The sequence below is a fragment of the Hyperolius riggenbachi genome, chromosome 11 (assembly GCF_040937935.1).
Source record: "Hyperolius riggenbachi isolate aHypRig1 chromosome 11, aHypRig1.pri, whole genome shotgun sequence".
In the NCBI taxonomy this organism is placed as follows: Eukaryota; Metazoa; Chordata; class Amphibia; order Anura; family Hyperoliidae; genus Hyperolius; species Hyperolius riggenbachi.
In genome coordinates, this window is record NC_090656.1 from 187,651,815 (window position 1) to 187,670,960 (window position 19,146).

At 45.2% G+C, this 19,146-nt stretch overlaps 1 protein-coding gene across 1 annotated transcript in view; it reads left to right on the forward strand.

Annotated features, from left to right (window-relative positions):
• Positions 1 to 255: 255 nt before the first annotated feature.
• PHAF1 (phagosome assembly factor 1) overlaps positions 256 to 19,146 on the forward strand; it is an 89,317-nt gene continuing 70,426 nt past the window's right edge. The window contains exon 1 of the mRNA XM_068261479.1: positions 256 to 314. The gene's annotated coding sequence lies outside the window, so the exon portion shown is untranslated. The remainder of the gene's footprint in view (positions 315 to 19,146) is intronic.

A 19,146-nucleotide genomic window follows, 5' to 3' on the forward strand; every position in this document is an offset into this window, starting at 1 on the left:
GGAAACAGGGACAGGGGAACTTGCTCCTCATAAGAGGGACAGTTATAAAAGGCGTTTCAAAGCTTCCAACACAGTTTCAGTAGCTGTAAGAAGCCAGGCAGCTGCCTCCGCACAGGTATAGCAACATGTCGGCATGCTCTGTCCATTTCTAGTCTATCTCCCACAGCAGCTCCTGCACCCCTTCCGGCAGCCATCCTCCCCGTCCCTCCAGCCCCGCCTCCCCAGATCTGGGCGGGCCCAGGTGTCACTTTACGGCCGAGCTCATCAGAACCGGAAGTTTTTCAGCAGCGACCGGGAGAAGAACATAAACAGAGGTGAGAAAGCGGCAGAGAACGGGCTGGGTGTGTATACAGAGCTAGGCATTGTGTGTGCTGTCATTGCCGCAGGGCTGCCCATTGTGTATATTCGAGAGACATGGCAGCCTCTGTACACACAGCTAGAGGAGGCAAAGTCTGTGGCACTACAAGTGTCAGCATGCCTAGACTGTCACAGGAAATCTGCAACTTGTTGCGAAACTGCAAGACTTGAGGCTGAGCAGAATCTGGCAGAGTATGTGTTCTGTACACAGGGATGTGCACATTGTGTACACTTATTATGGGGACTGCCTGTTCTGTGTAAAGCATAAGGACAATGATTACCATTATTTAAACAAATCTTAGTTATGTTGAGTATATGTGGAAAGAGCTCCTTATAGATACGAGTGTTCTGCTAAGCCTTCACTTGTTAACCCCTTCCTTACTACTACCCACCCTCTTCCTCCAATACCCCCCCCCCCCCCCCCCCCCCCCACCACATCACCAATATTCTAGCCATACACAGGGCTGGATAAATCACAGGGAGCCATGGCAGCTCACAATTACAGCTGGTGCTCAACTTTGGCATCTTCTTTAAGGCTCCTTCCACACTGCGTCCATTGTGTTTCGTCGCAACGGACATTATAATCGTATCCCTACGCAATGCAATTATATGTCTATGGTGCGTTCACTTTGGCGCATCAGCATGTGGTGTGTTCCATCGGGATAATGCATTGTGTTACTTTCAGTGGTGCTACATGTGTCGCATTGCTTTTCTAAAGCGATGTGACTTTTCAGCACCGTTGCATAGTGATCTCGATTATGGAATACAGCGACATACCCGCGTTGGTCTGAACTCAGTCGCGGGGGACTATAATGATCACGATGTTCAGGAATCAGGCAGTCTGACCAGTGTGTGTACAGCGGCAGCACGACAATCGCTAAAAATCCAGCATGTCAAATTTTTAACGATGCCCGACACCTGGGGATTGTGCAGTAGCATTGTTCTTGCCACACGCCCGCTGGAAGCTGTTTGTAGTATTCGCTGGTTGTACCCCCCCCCCCCATAGCAACAGACATGTCTCCAGCCAGAGGCTGATGATGCGTCTGTACAGCGTTGTCATTTGCCCAGCAGGTATTGGTACACGATCCCTTGGGCGACAGAGAACCAGCAGACCTCACCAGGTGTGAGTGTGGACCTTAAAGTGGACCCAAATTAAAAATACAAGATTTCAAAAATAAAATCCATTTTCTAAATTATAATAATAAATAGCAGACTTTTTTCAGCTGCATGATGACAAATATAAAATATTTTACATTTATTGGAGAAACCCCTCCCTTCCTTTCAAATTGCCGGGACAAAATCCGGCAAACTGGTGAAGTAGGTGGTGTCCTGCAATGGAGGAATTGCTAATGGCTGCTCCCAGTATAACCCTAGCTATGAAAAGAGAAGGGTGAAAAGCAGGCACTGAAATGCTCATAGGCTTGAAGGAGTGTTCATTTATCTTTGTACGTGTCAGAGTGCTGCAACTAAATATTTTTAATTAAAAAAAATGTTTGGTTTGGGTCCGCTTTAACCCCTGTTCTTGTTAATTTATTCACACCTGATTTATCGCCTCATCTTCACCTCTTCTATAAAGTAGTGTACACACACACACACTACAGTAATAGGCAAACTTGGCTCTCCAGCTGTAAAGGAACTATAAGGCCCCGTTCACACTGCACGCGTTTCCAGCCACGTTTTGGAAACGCGTGTGGGGGGCCGACACGTACGACATCGGACAGTGCATAGAGTGCACTGTCTGATGTTCACACTGCATGCGTTCCGGACCTGTGCGTTCCGGGAACACATGCTGCACGCATTTTTTGCTAAAACACGTGGCTGTCCCATTCACTTTTCAGTGATGGGATCAGCCATGCAACGCACACAAACGCGGATGGCGTGCGTTCGCATTCGTTGCATTCCGCACGCATGGCCATCCGCGTTTGTAATGTGAACGGGGCCTTAGTCACACAATGCATTTGTCTTTATGAATCATGACTGTGGCTGTCAGACTCCTACAATGCATTGTGGGCATTGTTCCTTAAGAGCTGGAGAGCCAAGTTTGCCTATCGCTAGACCATCTTCACTGAGATGATCAGTTGGGGCAGTCTAGGGCAACAATCTAGCATGTATACATCTATCTCACAGCTTTGTTTAGCGCCTCATCTTCACCTCTTCTATAAATCCCTGTACACACACAAGACAATCTTCACTGAGATTACTATTTGGGGCAGTGTAGTCCAAAATTTTTGCATGTATACAGCTGCCTCACAGCTTCATTTTAGTTGCTGTGGTGTATCCTTAATGACTAACAAGCCGACTTGTCCACTTTTGTGCCTTGCCCCATGGGACAGCACTCATTCTCTGCCCATTATACCTCCACTGATCATCACAGAACAGCACATACAACAGCCATATCCTCTGCTCTCAGTAACCTTAAAGGAAATCTGTAAGAAAAAAAAAAAAAAAAAGCCTGGGGGATACTTACCTCGGGAGGGGAAAGGCTCTGGATCCTAATGAGGCTTCCCCTGTCCTCCATCCTGCCGATCCATCGCTGAAAGCCCCTAACACCGGAGAGGTAAATATTTACCTCCCGTTAACCAGCGCAGGCGCAGTGGTGCCTCTCTGGGCTCTGGCGGAAATACCCAAGCCTGATCAGGTACATTCTGCTCTACAGCCAACTGGGGCCTATGCAATAGAGGTGACTTGACCGTGCTCGGCTTAATCCGCTGAAGCCTATCCGGAAGCTGCTACTGCGTCTGCACTGTAGCCCTGAAGGTAAATATTGTCGCGCTCTTGCTGGGTGAATTTTTGTCTGAGCCGGCGCTGAATGCCCGAGGCTACAGAGGACGGGGTAAGCCTCATTAGACTCCTGAGGCTTCCCTCACCTGAGGCAAGTACTCCATAGGGTCTGTTTTTTTTGTTACAGGTGTACTTTGAGCGGAGCAGTGCTTTTCAGCGCTGCTAGATTTGGGCGCAGCCGGCGCCTCCATAGACTACAATAGGAATCATTCCTATTGCAGCGCTCAGTGAGTAACGTAGGCTCTGTCAGAAGACGGACCCGAGGTTGCTTAAAAACATAATAATTCGGCCTCCAGCAATCGCTGGAAGCCGAATTATTTCATTCCCCCACTATCCATGGCGGCCTGGAGGGGGAATAGTAATTAAATCGTCCCGGACTTGTGCAGAAGCAGGACCAGCCATATACCGCTGTATCCTGCGCCCAAGTCTACCGGCGCCGATTTCAAATGTACTTACTTTGAGGGCCCTTTTCCATGAGCAGCTGATAGGCAGTGAAAAGACTGTTGAACTGCCTGCTGCTGCATGACAACTGCAAGCTGCTGCTTGGTAACTGCTCACTGAGGGCACAGTTCAGACACCTGTGGAAAAGGGCCCTAAGGTCTCTTTTCCACGAGCAGTTGAACTGTGTGATCAGCAAGCCGCTCCCAGGCAGCAGTGAGCAGTTGTGAATTTGAGAGGCTTTTCACTGCTTATCAACTGCCCGTAGAAAAGAGGCCTTATTCAACCTGATACTTTTACCTAATTCTAGCCAGTAATTGCAGCCTGATATTTGGGGGTGGCCCTACCTAGGAGAAATCACAGAGAAGCATGTAATCAGTTTAATCAGCCGATAAATTTGGAAGGCTCTGATTTGCTTGTCATGAAATCTGACAGATGCCTACATTCTACGCCTTATGCCACTAAGGCATTTTTTGTATTGACCTGAGGAAGCAGGCCATAACCCGCAAAACGCATTTTCTGATTCAATATTTTTCCAGTTGAACTGGTGTCTGTATCTTCTGGAGAGGTAAGGGATTACCTCCGTTTACACGTTATGTTTTAAAGTTGTAACGCCCATATATTTTGGGCACCTCCACCACACCCTTCTGTTCTGTCAAGTTTATGAGGCACCATGGTGAGTGGTCTAGGTTTAGAATGCCTGAGGTAAATGTTGCTGTCCAGGTGAAATACTAACGGTTCGTTGATGCTGCTGAATCCCCAGGGGTTGTTTTTCCAGTGGTGCGACATCATGAGATGCTGTAGTGTTGTCTTGCTATAAAATTCTGCTGCTGGCATTTTGGAAGCATTTCAGTAGTGATAGGGACATACATAGGAGCAGTGGCATAGCAATAGGGGATGCAGGGGCCATGACCCCACCAGGGCCGCTAGACTGGAGAGGCCCACCAGAAGACCTCCTTCACCTGCTATATTAGCACTTCATTGGTGCCAAATGCTGGAAACGTTGTGAATTGACAATTGACGCATTCACCGCACAAATCAGTAATGTACTGCAGTGGTCAGTAATTTAATTTTTATGTGCGGTTACAACTGTAGTGAATTGATGCTTTACTAACTGTTAAGTAAAATCAGGTGTTCTCTGCATTATTGAATGCAGTAATGCATTGTGAATGGAGCCCAATGTGTGTTTGCCCAAATGTCTGTCAGCACCAGACAGACAGCATCTGTTGCAAGTGCCAGTCACTGCCAGGGAGCACCTGCTAAAAGCATCAGTTAGTACCCAGCCATACTATCCAGTCAGACTTGGGTCAGAACATCTGGTCTGCATGCTGGTTCAGGGTCTATGGATCAAAGTATTAGAATCAGAGGCTCAGCAGGATAGCCAGGCAATTGATATAGTTTAAAAGGGAATAAATACGTCAGTCTCCCTATGCCTCTCACTTCAGGTTCCCTTCAAGGCTTGCATTTCTCAGCCCCTCCATTGTGGATGTGCTTTAATAGCTTCTTCCTGTGAAAGGCAAGGCACTCGATTTCCAGCAGTTTTCCCATTACTTTGCTGCTGGGAAAAACAAGCTCTGGGTGGTTCTATAGGACTAGAGGCAGAGTATATATTAGTACTTATTAGCGACATTCATGCATTAGACTGGATTAGCACTGAGCGCATTGCATAACGCACATGTTATGTGTGGGTGAACTGCAGTGGTTACTGCATGCATTACACCATACACGTTAATTCAAAGCCTGCATGCAGCGAGTTAGTATAATGCGATCAGTTACAGTGGAGTTGTGAACAGCCACATAGAACTGTATGGGCAGTGAGTTCATAGGCAGAATTATTCTGCATTACAGCAGACAGAGCAACAAGCAGCTGGTACAGAAATGGTGCAAATATTGGGACAGCTGCCTGTGTAAAAGACTCCATTGTATACTTAGCTTTTACACACTTCCATGTTTCCTTTTTCTACAAATTCCTGCCAAGAGATATTCTAAGACTTTCCATATAATGGCTGGGAAAGGACAGGCTTTAAAGATGTAGCATGTTAAGCTATGTACCCACCTGGCAATTTTTCCCGACAGAAGCACGATTGCGAACGTTGCGTGATGACTAAAGACCGACATGGCGGATCGGATCTTTAAGATCCCCGATGACTTTGCGCGGTGCAAAGTACTGCGATCGCTGGAAGTCTTGCTCGCATCACCATGTACGGCGCGTGACCTCGCTCTTAACCCCTCAACAGGAAGAGGCATCGCTAGAACAGTCGTCAAGGGGACGTTGCAGGATGCGTCGAGGGGAGTACGCAGCTTTAAGATTCAGAAAAGCAAAAACTCCCATTAGACCCCATTAAAGCTAAAAATAAACAAAGAAAAAGTCTGGCGTGCCACTCTTTGTCACTTTAATTACATTAAAGGGCTTGGTCATGTGACAGTGGATTCTAGCCCTTGTGACTAGGCGCCTGGCTGTGCTGGCTTTGTCTTTCTCAGGACTCCTGGCTCTGCAGTTTGTGGATGACCTAGTACTGCCATAGACCCTTGTATGAGTCAGAGGGTGGAGCATTCGCTGGGACCAGCAGTCAAATGGTTAGTATGAGAGAAATATAAAAAAAGTAACAAAGGCAAATAATAACAACAAATATCTCTGCCGGACTCCCTGGCCCTCTTCACAAAAGATATTTCCTGGAACGGAGTTTGAAATTGCCACAGGTGACAAATAACTAGACCCAGTTCCATGTTACGTTATTTCAGCAACCAAGCCAAATTGGACAGCAGGTGGGCTGGTCTTGCCGGGGGGGAATAGACACAGTTCACACAGCAACGCAAAATGGTAATTTTTGGTCAATTTTGCCAGATGACAAATAATGTCACAATGTATTAATAGAATCTATTCACATTGCCAGTCTGCAATGGATCCGACGCAACACAAAAATGTGACCTGCACGATAATTCTGGACAGCAGATGCAATTCCCACAGAAACCTGTGGTGGCAGCACATCTGCTCTGGACCAGAACGCACCATTGGAGCAAACACTGCACTGTCCTCTCCGGTTGACTGTTGGTGATCTGGTCTAATGTGAACCGAGCCAAACAGAATCCAGGGATGAGGAAATCTCAGCAGCCAGGGGCTGTGCTTTCCAACTTTTGGTTTGTGTCTAATGGTGTGTACACACTTGAAAGATTAATGAAAGATCTAATGGTGGGCATACATGGGTCGATCCGGCGGCCGATTAGCCGGCGGATCAATCCCCGCGTGCGCGCGGATTGATTCGCGCTCGTCCCCGCCGGCGGTCCTTATCAGCCGCTCGATTCCATGCCATTGTCCACCGGCGGGAATCGAGCGTGCGTGGGTCGAGCGGCATGATCGGGCCAGCTGAATATTATCAGCTGGCCAGATCATCTAGTCGATACACGGTACAGAAACGTACCGTGTATCCCCAGCATTAGACCAATTTTACCCCCTTCCTTGTACTATATGAGCATAATCTACACAGTCTATTCTATTGAGCTGAACTCCCCATCACATAAAAATCTTTGCAAGATGCTGCACACAAAGATGCTGTAGACATTCAAAAGATCATTATCTGCAAAAGATCAGTTCCTGCAAAATGCATTCATAGTCTATGATATCTGCAGGTCTTCATTAAGGCCTGGTGCACACCGAGCGGTTTTTGAAGCGTTCCGCAAACCGCTTCCGCCTGTGAAAACGCTTGGCTAATGTATTTCAATGGGATGGTGCACACCAGCGGTTTGAGGTTTTTAGCAAACCGCAAACGTGGGTCCTGCAGCACTCTTGCGGTTTGCCGATGCAATTCTGCCTCAATGTAAAGTATAGGAAAAACTCAAACCGCTCTGAAAAACGCTAGATCAGAGCTGTTTTCCAGGCATTTTTGTTACTTTAGCTGTTCAGTAACAGCTTCACTGTAACAATATTTTTAATCTGCTACACAAAAACGCTCCAAAAAACACTAAGCATGTTTAGAAAACCTCTATGCCCATTCACACCTAAAATCGCTAACCACTAGCGATTTGCGGTAGCGTTTTCTGTGGGTGATTTTTCCGCGATTTAACCAGGGCTGTGGAGTCGGTACAAAAATCCACCGACTCCGGCTCCTCAGTTCAGAATTCCTCCGACTCCTCTAATTTGCATATTACAATCTTGTTGATTGAAAGTATGTAACATGAAATTCATATCTTAACTGCCAACGCTTAGGAATTTTAAAAGACAACTGACGTGAGAAGGATATGGAGACTGCCATATTTATTCCCTTTAGTCATAGACTAAAACTAGTCCTTGGTAAGAGTACTTGTAAAAGGTACAGACCGGAACAAAGAACATCTATCAGGCCCTAGGCAATGTAACTGTGGGTACATGTAAGAGTGATGTGCAGGTACTCTGCAGGGGAATAAGGAGATTCTTCCTCTATTACACATTCTTCATGTACAATCTGAACCAGGTTTATGGGTGATAGACAACACCTCTGTGTTCAATGTGCACAACATTTTCAGTGGATTCCCTGCAGCTCTGTGGGGAGTGCATATGTAGAGTATAGTACTACTGTGTAACAAAGTACACCTGAGACAGATGAAATTAAAGTTTTATACATACCTGGGGCTTCCTCCAGCCCTCTTCAGGCTAATCAGTCCCTCGCTGTCCTCCTCCGCCACCTGGATCTTCTGCTATGAATCCAGGCACTTGAGCCAGTCTGGCGTAGTGCGCATGCACACACTCCGCCGCCGGGAGCGTACTACACCTGCGCAGCACTATTGCGCAGGTGCAAAGTGCTCCTGGCTGTAGGAGCGGCACGTGGCCGGACTGCGCTGACTGGCTGAATTACCTGGACTCATAGCAGAAGATCCAGGTGGTGGTGGTGGACAGCGAGGGACTAATTGGCCTGAAGGGGGCTGGAAGAAGCCCCAGGTATGTATAAAACTTTTCATTTCATCTGTCTCAGGTACCATTTAATTCGTAGTCACCAAACCAAATCTTAACTTATCAAATTATTTGATTTCATGAGCAAAGAAAACATTTGCATAAATCAGCATCAATGCAGAATTATTTCCATCTCATTCACCATCTCTATTAGTGCCACGGCTACACATTAGGCTTTATACTTACAGCATAGATGTTATTTAGTGTATATATAAGAGATTCCTGTGTACACATCATGTATACAGTCACAATCAGATGTGTATATCTGACTTTAAAAATACGGGGACTGCTTTATTGAAGCAGCACAAGTAACTAATTTTGATTGGTTTATTTCATTTTTGTGGACTAAGCACGGCTATTACTGTATATATAAATTATTTATAACTATTATTTGAGAAATAGAACATTTTATCATATTTTCTATTTTAATTACAGTTTAAATTCATTAGGAGTCGGAGTCGGTGCATTTTCTCCCGACTCTGACTCCAGGCACCCAAAATTGCTCCGACTCCACAGCCCTGCATTTAACGCAGAAAAATCACTGCACAAATTCGTGTTTTTGGAGCGATCGCGATTAGCGTTTCTAAATATGCTAATGGCGATCGCTCCTAAATCGCCGGAAAAATGCTGCATGCAACACGTTTGCGATTAGCGATTATCGCGGAACACCCACGATTATCGCTAATTGCTCAAGTGTGAACACTGCCATAGACTAATTAAGCACTAGCGTTTTTAAAAACGCTAGCGCTTTAGCGATTAGCGGGAATCGCACTATTCCCTCTTAGGTGGGAAAGGGCCTTAAACATGCCTAGAATCGTTCTGAAAATCTGCTTCAAAAACCTCTAGCGTTTTGCAGATCTGCTAGCGGTTTTGGTGTGCACTGGGCCACACACCTTGTTAAACAGACATTCATCTGCAGATCAGATCCACCAGGATGGATCTTCAGATATGCAGATGAATGTCTGTTAAAGTGAACCTAAAGCCGATAAAAAAAAATGAGATTAACTCACCTGGGGCTTCCCTCAGCCCCCTGCAGCCGATCGGTGCCCTCGCAGCTCCGGTCCGATGCCTCTGCACCCGCCGACGAACACTTCCGGTTTGGCCGTCACCGGCCGACAGGCATGGGAACGCGAGTGATTGTTCGCGTTCCCAGCCTGTATATCGCCCCCTATGCTGCTATTGCGACCTCCTGGCCGCAATAGCAACATAGGGGGCGATATACAGGCTGGGAACGCGAACAATCACTCGGCCAAACCGGAAGTGTTCGTCGGCGGGTGCAGAGGCATCGGACCGGAGCTGCGAGGGCACCGATCGGCTGCAGGGGGCTGAGGGAAGCCCCAGGTGAGTTAATCTCATTTTTTTTTATCGGCTTTAGGTTCACTTTAATTAACGTGTGTAGGAGGATTTGCATCTCATTGATCATCCCTAGTCGTCAGTCATAGAAACTAGTTGCTGTGACTAGTTATAATGCTGGCAGATGGAATTGAATTCAGAGACTATCCCCCATGTGAAATGGCCCTCTGTGCTCTCTTTCTACTGTCTATGTTTCCAGTTGCTCAGACAGAAATACTCTTTGGGCATAATGAGTTTGGCATTCAGTAGTAATTTGTCTACTATTGACACAGGGAAATACTTGCTCAGTACGATGGTGAGAGCAGTACAGGTAATAGCTCGCTCCAGAAGCACTCCCCACTCATGCCAAAGCCTTGCATATTGCACTAGGGAAGATTTATCAAAACCAGTGCAAGATAATTGGGGTAGAAGGGGAGGAACTTCACATGGCGACTTAAAGGGGCACTACAGCGAAAAACTGTAAAATTTTAATATATCCCTGAGAATCCCCTATAAAGAGATGGACTAGTCCAAAGCCTGTCACTTCTGTCAGCTTTCTACTGCCTACTGTAAGTGACAGCAATATAGGAGAAAATTACTTTATGGCTCATTTTACTCTGGAAGAAACGTACTTCTTATTTGTATATGTTTGCACATATTTTAAATGTTACAGTTTTTCGCTGTAGTGCCTTTTTATCAGTATCCTTGACCTGGAGATCTCCATATTTGCTCCAGTGTTCCCTGCCGTGGCTCAGATGCATCCGCTCCTCTGTTCTCTTTTGTACTGTTGAGAATAGGTGCAGCTGGCTGTTTATCTCCTTTGCACATTGCCAATGGTTGTTGTGTGCAGGGATATTGACATTATGTACGCTGGAACTGTGTGGGATTCTGTCTGCTGCTGCCAGGAGAGTGACATGAACTCTGGCAAAGTTCCATTGTACTCTGGAGAATTGTGTTCTTTATCATTTTGTGTTTATTTGGGATCTTTATGCACTGGTGGCCCACAGGTCCATAGATTATTCTGACATCACGGTTTCTTAGAATTATCATAGAAGAAAACAAGAATTATCATAACAGGAAGCAAGCAGGATATCTTAAAGTGGACCTGAACTCTTGCACAGGACAGAAGGAAAACAGAGAGAAATCCACTCTGTATGTATTTAGAGAGTTTAGCCTGTCTAATTCCCCCTCATCTGTGACTAATCACAAGTTGTAATTTGATCTCTCAGCTGTGTCAGCTGGCTGCCTTGGTAAAGCAGCTAATTGGAAAACACACGATGTTAACCCTATGTCTGGTTCCATGAAAGCAGGAAGTAGACACACTGCAGATTTAGGCCTCGTTCACATTGGGGAAGAAACGTATAAAAGCGCATAATAAAAACCGCATGCATTTGTGCGCGTTTCAGTGCGTGCCGGTGCACTTTTTTAAGCATGTTTTGCTTATTGTAGCAGTAGGAGTTAAATAAAGATTTGTTTTCAAATAAAAATGTTTTATTTTTTTCATTTGGGGTTAAAAAATGCATGCATTTCTATGCGCTTGTATGCACTAAAAAAGAACACCCATTCACTTGCATTGATGTACAGCGCAACAACAGAAATGCATGTTTTTGTAACGCAGCTCAGCGCAGCACATAGATGTCAAGCAGGCACATTAATTACATGGGAAAATCAATACCTTGCAGAACGCACTGCGCGATGCATTCTGAAAAGCCCACAAAATGCGTACCTGGTGTGAACGAGGCCTTATTGCAGGATTTGTTTCAGCTGTAACAAAGAAATGTTTTTCTTTGAAGGTTATTATGCTGGTACTTCTCTTTAAGAGCAGATAGGAAGTTCTGAGTTCAGGTCCGCTTTTACAGGAGATCATTTGTTGCAGGTTTTTTTTGCTTGTGTTTTGAATGTTTTCATGACTTTGTTTTTTAATAAAAATTAGTACAAAATTTTGATTCACCGTGATGTCTGTAAATGCTTTATTTTTCTGTATTTTTTTTTTTTTTTTTTTACTATTAGAGTATTGCAGAAGCTGATATACTGCATACCTTTTTTGGGACTTCAGTGTAGAGAGAAATTAGAACCATGTTGTGAAGGAATTGTTGAGTCAAAACCTATTTTGCATGGAAACATTAGATTTGGCTTAAAGCACACCTAAACTGAGATGGATATGGAGGATGGCATATTTTTTTCCTTTTAAACAATGCAGATTGCCTGGCTGTCCTGCTGAGCCTGTTTGGAATACTCTTAGGGCTTGTTCACACTGCAGGCGTTTTCGTTTTTTTTTTTTTTTTTTACATGCTGGCGATTTTTAAAATCGTCCACCAAACGCTTGTGCAATGAATGTCTATGAGAAGGTTCATATCGGCGCGAGTTGTGTGCTGTCCGTTCAGTAAAGCGGTGCGTGGACCATTTTTGAGGCAATTTCGCCTCAATGGAAAGTACAGGAGAAACTCAAAACGCTCACAAAATCGCTTTGTGTAGCGATTGCGTTCACGTTTTTAAGAATAAATACATTGTATTATTTTCCGGGTCAAAGAGTTCACTTCCTGACTTGCGTCAGGGAGTGAATGACAAAACCGCCCAGGAAAAACGTTTAAAAAAACCACTAAGCACAAGCGCCGGGAATTAAAAAAAAGCCTCAAAAACAGCCCAATGCGGACGACACGCGAGCCGAACGCAATGTGAACAAGGCCCCAAGGTGTCCATGTTAGTCCATTTTCCTGGTTGAGTGAAAAGGAGGCAGCCAAAAGGAGATATCGCCAAGTCCTGCTACTCCATCCATTGGTGCTGATATACTGCAGGGCAGGACAAGTTTCTCTCCCCAAGGCAGCAAATCATTTTATCTAATTAGGGAAGCATCGATTATGTTCCATATTGCTTGGCTGATATCTGGTCAAATCGACTAATTTACTCAATCGACCATGATGGAAAATATTGGTTGAATCGTGATACCGATGGCATGGAGGCACAACATCATTTAGCTTGATTAGTGAAAGAGAATCGCATAGGATCTCTCTTTCAGTGTGTGGACTACTAGTCAATTGACCGCACTGTTCCGGATCGCCCATTAAAGTCGGTGGAAATTTCAGTAATGTATGGATACCTTTAGCCATAGACCAGGGGTGTCAAACTCAGATTCGGAATCGAAAACTGGGACCAAGTCCCGGGCCAAACTTGAGGTCTAGAGGCCGTCTCCCGCTCTTATACAGTTCCCTGGTGTCTAATGGCCCCCTCCCTCCCATATACACTTCTCTTGTGTCTAATGGCCTCCTCCCTCCTCTATACAGTTCCCTTATGTCTAAAGGCCTCCTCCCTCCCCCATACAGTTCCCTGGTGTCTAGGGGCCACCTAACTCCAATATGCAGTTCCTTAGTGTGTAGTGGCCCCGTCTTTTCCCTATACAGTTCCCTGGTGCCTAGTGGCCCCCCCTCCCCACCCTACACAGTTCACAGATGTCTAGAGGCCCCTCTCCCTTCATTTCTCCCACCATTTCAAATTACGTATCATAGCCTTTGGGCTCTTACAGCAAGCCAACCATCTGTCCAGATTAGTGTCTTCTTTTTTTTTTTTTTTATACTGAAGGTGGACGGAGTGTCCTGGCGTCTAGGTCATCTAGACGCAACATTCATGCAATGTGCTGTAATGCAGAATGCTGCCGCCCATCTCGCCACCTATTTCCCAGTCTTGAAGTGTTTGAACTTACAGTGGATCAGTTGTCGGCACAGCTGTAAGATTAAAACCATGCAGTATGGCAAGCCGCGCCTCCTTTCCTCTCACTCCTTCCTAATTGGTGCCGATACTTGTTTGGGCGGGACGTAAACCATCTTTTCCGCCCATTCACCAGTAGGGGCGGTGTCAGGCATCCAAGCAGGAGGGATCCGTATGGTTGAGACCGCCTATATTTGCTGTCACTCCAGCTTAACACCTCACAAGTTCTGATGATGCCGTGCGTGGGATTTACTCCCAGTCAGTCCTCCAACCAGAGTCTTCCTGCCATTCCTCCAGCCTTTCAGAGCCATCCTGTAATTTGTAAACACGGAAGTTTCCGTGTGCGATAGTGTACTAAATCACTGTTTATATACCAACATATTTGTCCTATTGGCTGTCACATGCTCTTAAAATGACCTAAGACCCCTTTCAGTACCCATTAAAGTAATTTTAGCATCTCACATTAACATCTTTTCATTTCACCTTTGCAGAGATCAACTTTTAATTTTCATGAAAACAAAAACTTTATATGCAACTTTTGACATGTTCCCAAGAGACTGTCCAGAATCTTTTACACTGACCACGTTTTCGGACCGCACGTAATTTGCCAGTTACAGGGGCACCGTGATTTACATGGTAATCACTGTACCCTTTTTTCAGCAGTGTGCTTTGGGTTCTGGCTGATTGCAAATGTTTTTAAACTCCCATCGAAAATCACGGTAGCAATCTCGCTTGGTGTATATAGTAGAAGAAAAAACATAATTGCATTGCAGAGGAGTAAAAATCCTTAAAGTTAACCTGAAGCGAGGAAACGCACTATTCGTTCCGAAGTGTGATAGCACTACACCTGAGCGTGGGATCCTGGATTCAGTAACCCTTTGGTTAGCAGCAGTCACCAGGCTCCACGACTTGTGGGAGAAGTGAGGCTCTAAGGAAAGATAGACCAGGAGTGCTCTATGCTGCTTTAATGTTTATTGGATCAGCTTAAAAGGGTTTAAAATGCATTTACAGGATATAAGTAGCAGTCAAGCATGTCGCCCAACAAGTCAAGACACAGAACATTTATATTGTGCTTTTCTAATGGCAGACTCAAAGCACCAGAGCCGCAGCCACTAGGGCGCTCTACAGGCAGTAGCAGTGTTAGGGAGTCTTGCCCAAGGGCTCCTACTGAAAAGGTGCTGGCTTACTGAACTGGATAAGCCAAGTTTCAAACCAAGGTCTCCTGTAGCAGAGGCAGAGCCTCTGTTCCTACGCCTTCATTAGGTCTAATTAAGGCATAGGAACACTGAAACGTGTCATGACGCCGCAGGCACTCTGAAGCTGGACACTCGCCCTTCACTCCACCTGGGATGTCCATTACCATCTGAACACCTGTGCTGTTGGCCACAGAGGAAGGAGTGTACGGTATTCAGAGGAAGGAGTTGAGAGAAGGTTTCTTGACAATGCACATGATGTTGGGTGACATGCTTGACTACTACTTATATCTTGTAAGTGCATTTTAAATCCTTTTAAGCTGATCTAATAAATGTTAACACACCATAGAGCGCTCTTGGTTTATCTTTTCTTAGATAATTACCTATGTAGAGGGAAGGCTGTGGATACCATAGAGCTGTCCTGGTCCTTGGTCTGTCCCATCATTCCTGTGCAGCTCCCCGTTATTTGACCTGCTGGAACAGATACTTGTTTGATTGAATAGCTCTCCTGTACTCCTTGGGAAGCCTTTGGAAGTATTCATGTCCTTGAGTCTTCTGAAGATGAGGGCATCTGTACTGCACATGCACAGGTCTGGCTCATCCATGAGGAGTATGGATGCACCTGGCTTCAGAAGCGTTTGGAAAAGCAAGTGGTTCGGAAGGCCTTCCGAGGAGCCTCAAAGAAACAGCTGGTGGAATAACTTCAACGGTGGACGACACAGGAACAACAGGATAGAGCAAGGACTAGGAAGCCTATGGTGTCCAGAGTAAAAACCATGGGAGGCCAGAAAGGACCCCTTAACCTAGCAGTGCACATAGGAGTAAAGAGCCACCCAGGAGTAATAAATCTAGGTTAAAAACACTAAAAGTAGAAAAAATTAGGTGGCCTACCTCAATAACAACAGTCCTTATAAGACAATAGGGTTTATTTGCACAGGCAACGCGTTTCGTAGGTCCGAGTCGACTTCCTCAGGCCAGTAAATGTGCCAAAGGGTTAATAGCCACAGAGCATTGAGCGCCTCTGACACTCAATGCGTCAATAAAAGAACGCCTAGTATTATTACTCCTGGGCCCCTCTTTACCCATATGTATTTTCTGGTAGACACCTAGTGGAATGGTTGTGCTTTATATGCACATAAAAACAAATCGACTTGCTACATGATTGGGAGTGGTAATAATGTGCTGATCAGGTGACATGTCACCTAACAGGCACATAGGTTTTGTGCTGCACTGATGGTAGAGGGTGTATGGTGTGTATATCTTTGTGTCGTGTGTTTGTGGACGTGTCTCTGTTAGTGCATTTGTGTGTCTCAATGTTTAGACTCTGTTATAATTACATTCAGCAGTGGCTTCCTGTCAGGAATTACATGTTACTCTATACTAAGTGCTTTTGACTGCATAGGAGGGAGCCAGCCTATTCCGCTCCATCGGCACTGGCTCTACAAGTAAGCGCATGCAGAGTCATCTGTAAACTAAGCCATTTCTCACACTTGGTTCACTACTGATGTATACTGTAGTCTGTACAAGTATATCTTTGCTGTTACAGGAGCGAGTGTTTAACCTTGTGTAGGTAGAGCTTGTATCCATCTGTCTGTGAGCTCTGTGATTAGCTGAAGTGAAATCACTCTTAACACACTAGCAATGTCACAGTGAGAAGAACTTAGTAATGTGTCCAGTCAGTAGAGAGGGAAGGAAGAGATAGGGCGGTGCACGAGTGTGTTGTGGTCAGCTGAGGCATACGCACAAGCACAGAGGGCTTGCCCCTTAATTATCCATCCACCGTGGTAGATCGCTGAAGGATATGGCATGGCAGCTGCACACACTACATTCTTGGCCAAGACCAGACCGAGCAATCTCCTCAGCTGAGTTTCCTCTGGTGTGTTAGGTTTTTGGCCTCGTTCACATCAGGCAACACATATGGCCATGTGTTTGGGACGCAAGCGCACCCGATTGCACGCCATCTGCGTTGCCGTGCTTTGTGCTGCTGATCCCAGGCATTACAGTGAATGGGATCAGTGATGTACTTTGCCAAAATGCGTGCAGCAGTGCGATAGCGCACTTCACTGCTGCGCAGCGTGTGTAGTCTGAACGTCAGAAATGCTGTCTATGCACTTCTGATGTTCTGGCTGATCACATACCTGAAATGCACACGGGAGTACGTATAGTGTGATTGAGGCCTTGAGCCTCGTACACATGCTAGATAACCCTTGGCTGAGTGGATCGGTTTGAACCTTCTCAGCAGAGCTGAGACTCTTGCATATGTTCAGCTAGCCCAGACATACGATTACAGTACCTGTTTAAAAGCTCCCCTTTCTATCCCTGTACTGTGCTAAAGGCTTCTATTGACATAGCTTGTGATATACTCAAGAGACTGCAGTATAATATAGTACAATTCTGTATTTTGTATTCTGTATGTTGTATCATTTTTTGTATTTTGTCACTAATTATGTATCTTGTATATTGGTGTACACTATTGTCTGTATTATGTACCCCATGTTTTTTTCTTACTTTGTACAGCGCCATGGAATATGTTGGCGCTTTATAAATCAATAATAATAATACTGCCACTGCTGCAGAAGTACCCAATGTGTTCTGCTGCTCAGCCCCTCCCACTCTCCCACACACAATGTGATCCCAACTGTCACTGCCCCCCCCCCCCCCCCCCCTGTGTGCCCACCCATTCGCTTTTTGCATTACGGTGTAGCATGGGACAGAAATCCCCTCAGCATGCCAGTCTAAGGTCTCCCCTGTGCATACCCGGTGCAGTGATGTCATAGGGCACGCCGGTATGAAAACACAGCTGGACTGGAAGGGGGGTTTGCAGTTCACACAGGGCATTATGGCCTGTCAGCTGTTCTCATGTACCTGCCAGGCACTTGCCAACACTCAGCATGGGAAGTAATGTTGCCACCTAATGCCTATCCCCCCTGGTAAGTGCCAACAACTAACCTAGATTGGCTACAACCATTGATTACTCAATTGCGATGCCCAATTGACCTGATCCACCTTGCATTGCATACTGTGATTGGGTCCTAGATACAACCTCCATTTCAATGTATTTTGGGTTGTTTGTCAATTCTGGGTGCACATATGCTGAAATCGTGACAATTTTGCTTTAAACTCAAAGAGCTGCACAAGCAGTGTATTATTATTATTATTATTATTATTATTTAGTATTTATATAGCATCGACATCTTCTGCACTGCTGTACAGAGTATATTGTCTTGTCACTCAACTGTCCCTCAGAGAGGCTCACAATCTAATCCTTACCATAGTCATATGTCCATGTATGTATCGTGTAGTGTATGTATTGTAGTCTATGGCCAGTTTACGGGTAAGACAGTTAACTTACCTGTATGTTTTTGAGATGTGTAGGAAACCTGAGTGCCTGGAGGAAACCCACACAGACACGGGGAGAACATACAGACTCCTTGCAGATGGTGCCCTGGCTGGGATATTGCTATGAGCCACTTCTGATTCTGCAATTTTTTCCTTTTTTTTTTTTTTTTTTTTTTTTTTTGCGTTGTGGGAAAAATACTGCCTGCATTCAGCTTTCTTCCTGCATGTTGTGACCATTTTGAAATCGATATATTTTAAAGTTAACGCAGAAATTAAAAATTGCAGACCAAAAATGCACCCGAAAATTCAGTGGAACACTATCGGCGAATCAATTGTGTTGTCACATCTCATTTGTGCGCCCAGCCTAAGAGATCTCAGCGCAGATCAGGTTAATGCATACATATTGTATGGATGCATGCACATATACACTATATGGATGTATTAATGAGCTCTGTAATGGGAACCAAGGCCTCAGGGTTTTGTTACTGATTAGTACGTGGCAGCTGTATGCAGAAAGAAGATTATTTGTCACAGGCATCATGTGACTGTCTGGCTGCTGCTGAACTACAAATGACTGCAATAGGCAGGTAGAATATAACAGGACTTGCCTCACAGCAAATCGATCTGGTAGACATTTTGTAATCTGAGACCTCTGTTTGTAGAAAAGCAAACAAATACTTGTACTGTGAGGGTAATTTACAGGTAGTATCCTATTAACATATGTTGTTCAATACACGAAAGCCTCGTGCACACATGAGACATATCGCCTGATCGGGAGCTGATCACTGGGGCAACAATGCAGGGTGGACACATTATAGGCACAGGCTAGCATTAGTATTTATTGACCTGAGGAATTGGGCAGAGACCCAAGAAACGGGTTGTCTTTTTAAATTGTGCTTGAATAAACCTTATCTGATCTAAGCCCTTGTTTTTCTGGGTTGGTTCATCTGGTGAGGTAAGATACCTCATTTACAGTATTTAGTTATGTCTTTATAATGCATACTTCTACATACATTCCAAAGTGTTTGTCTAGCCGTAGTTGGTAAGCTCAGATGGGCAAGGCCCTCTTTCCAGTTGTAT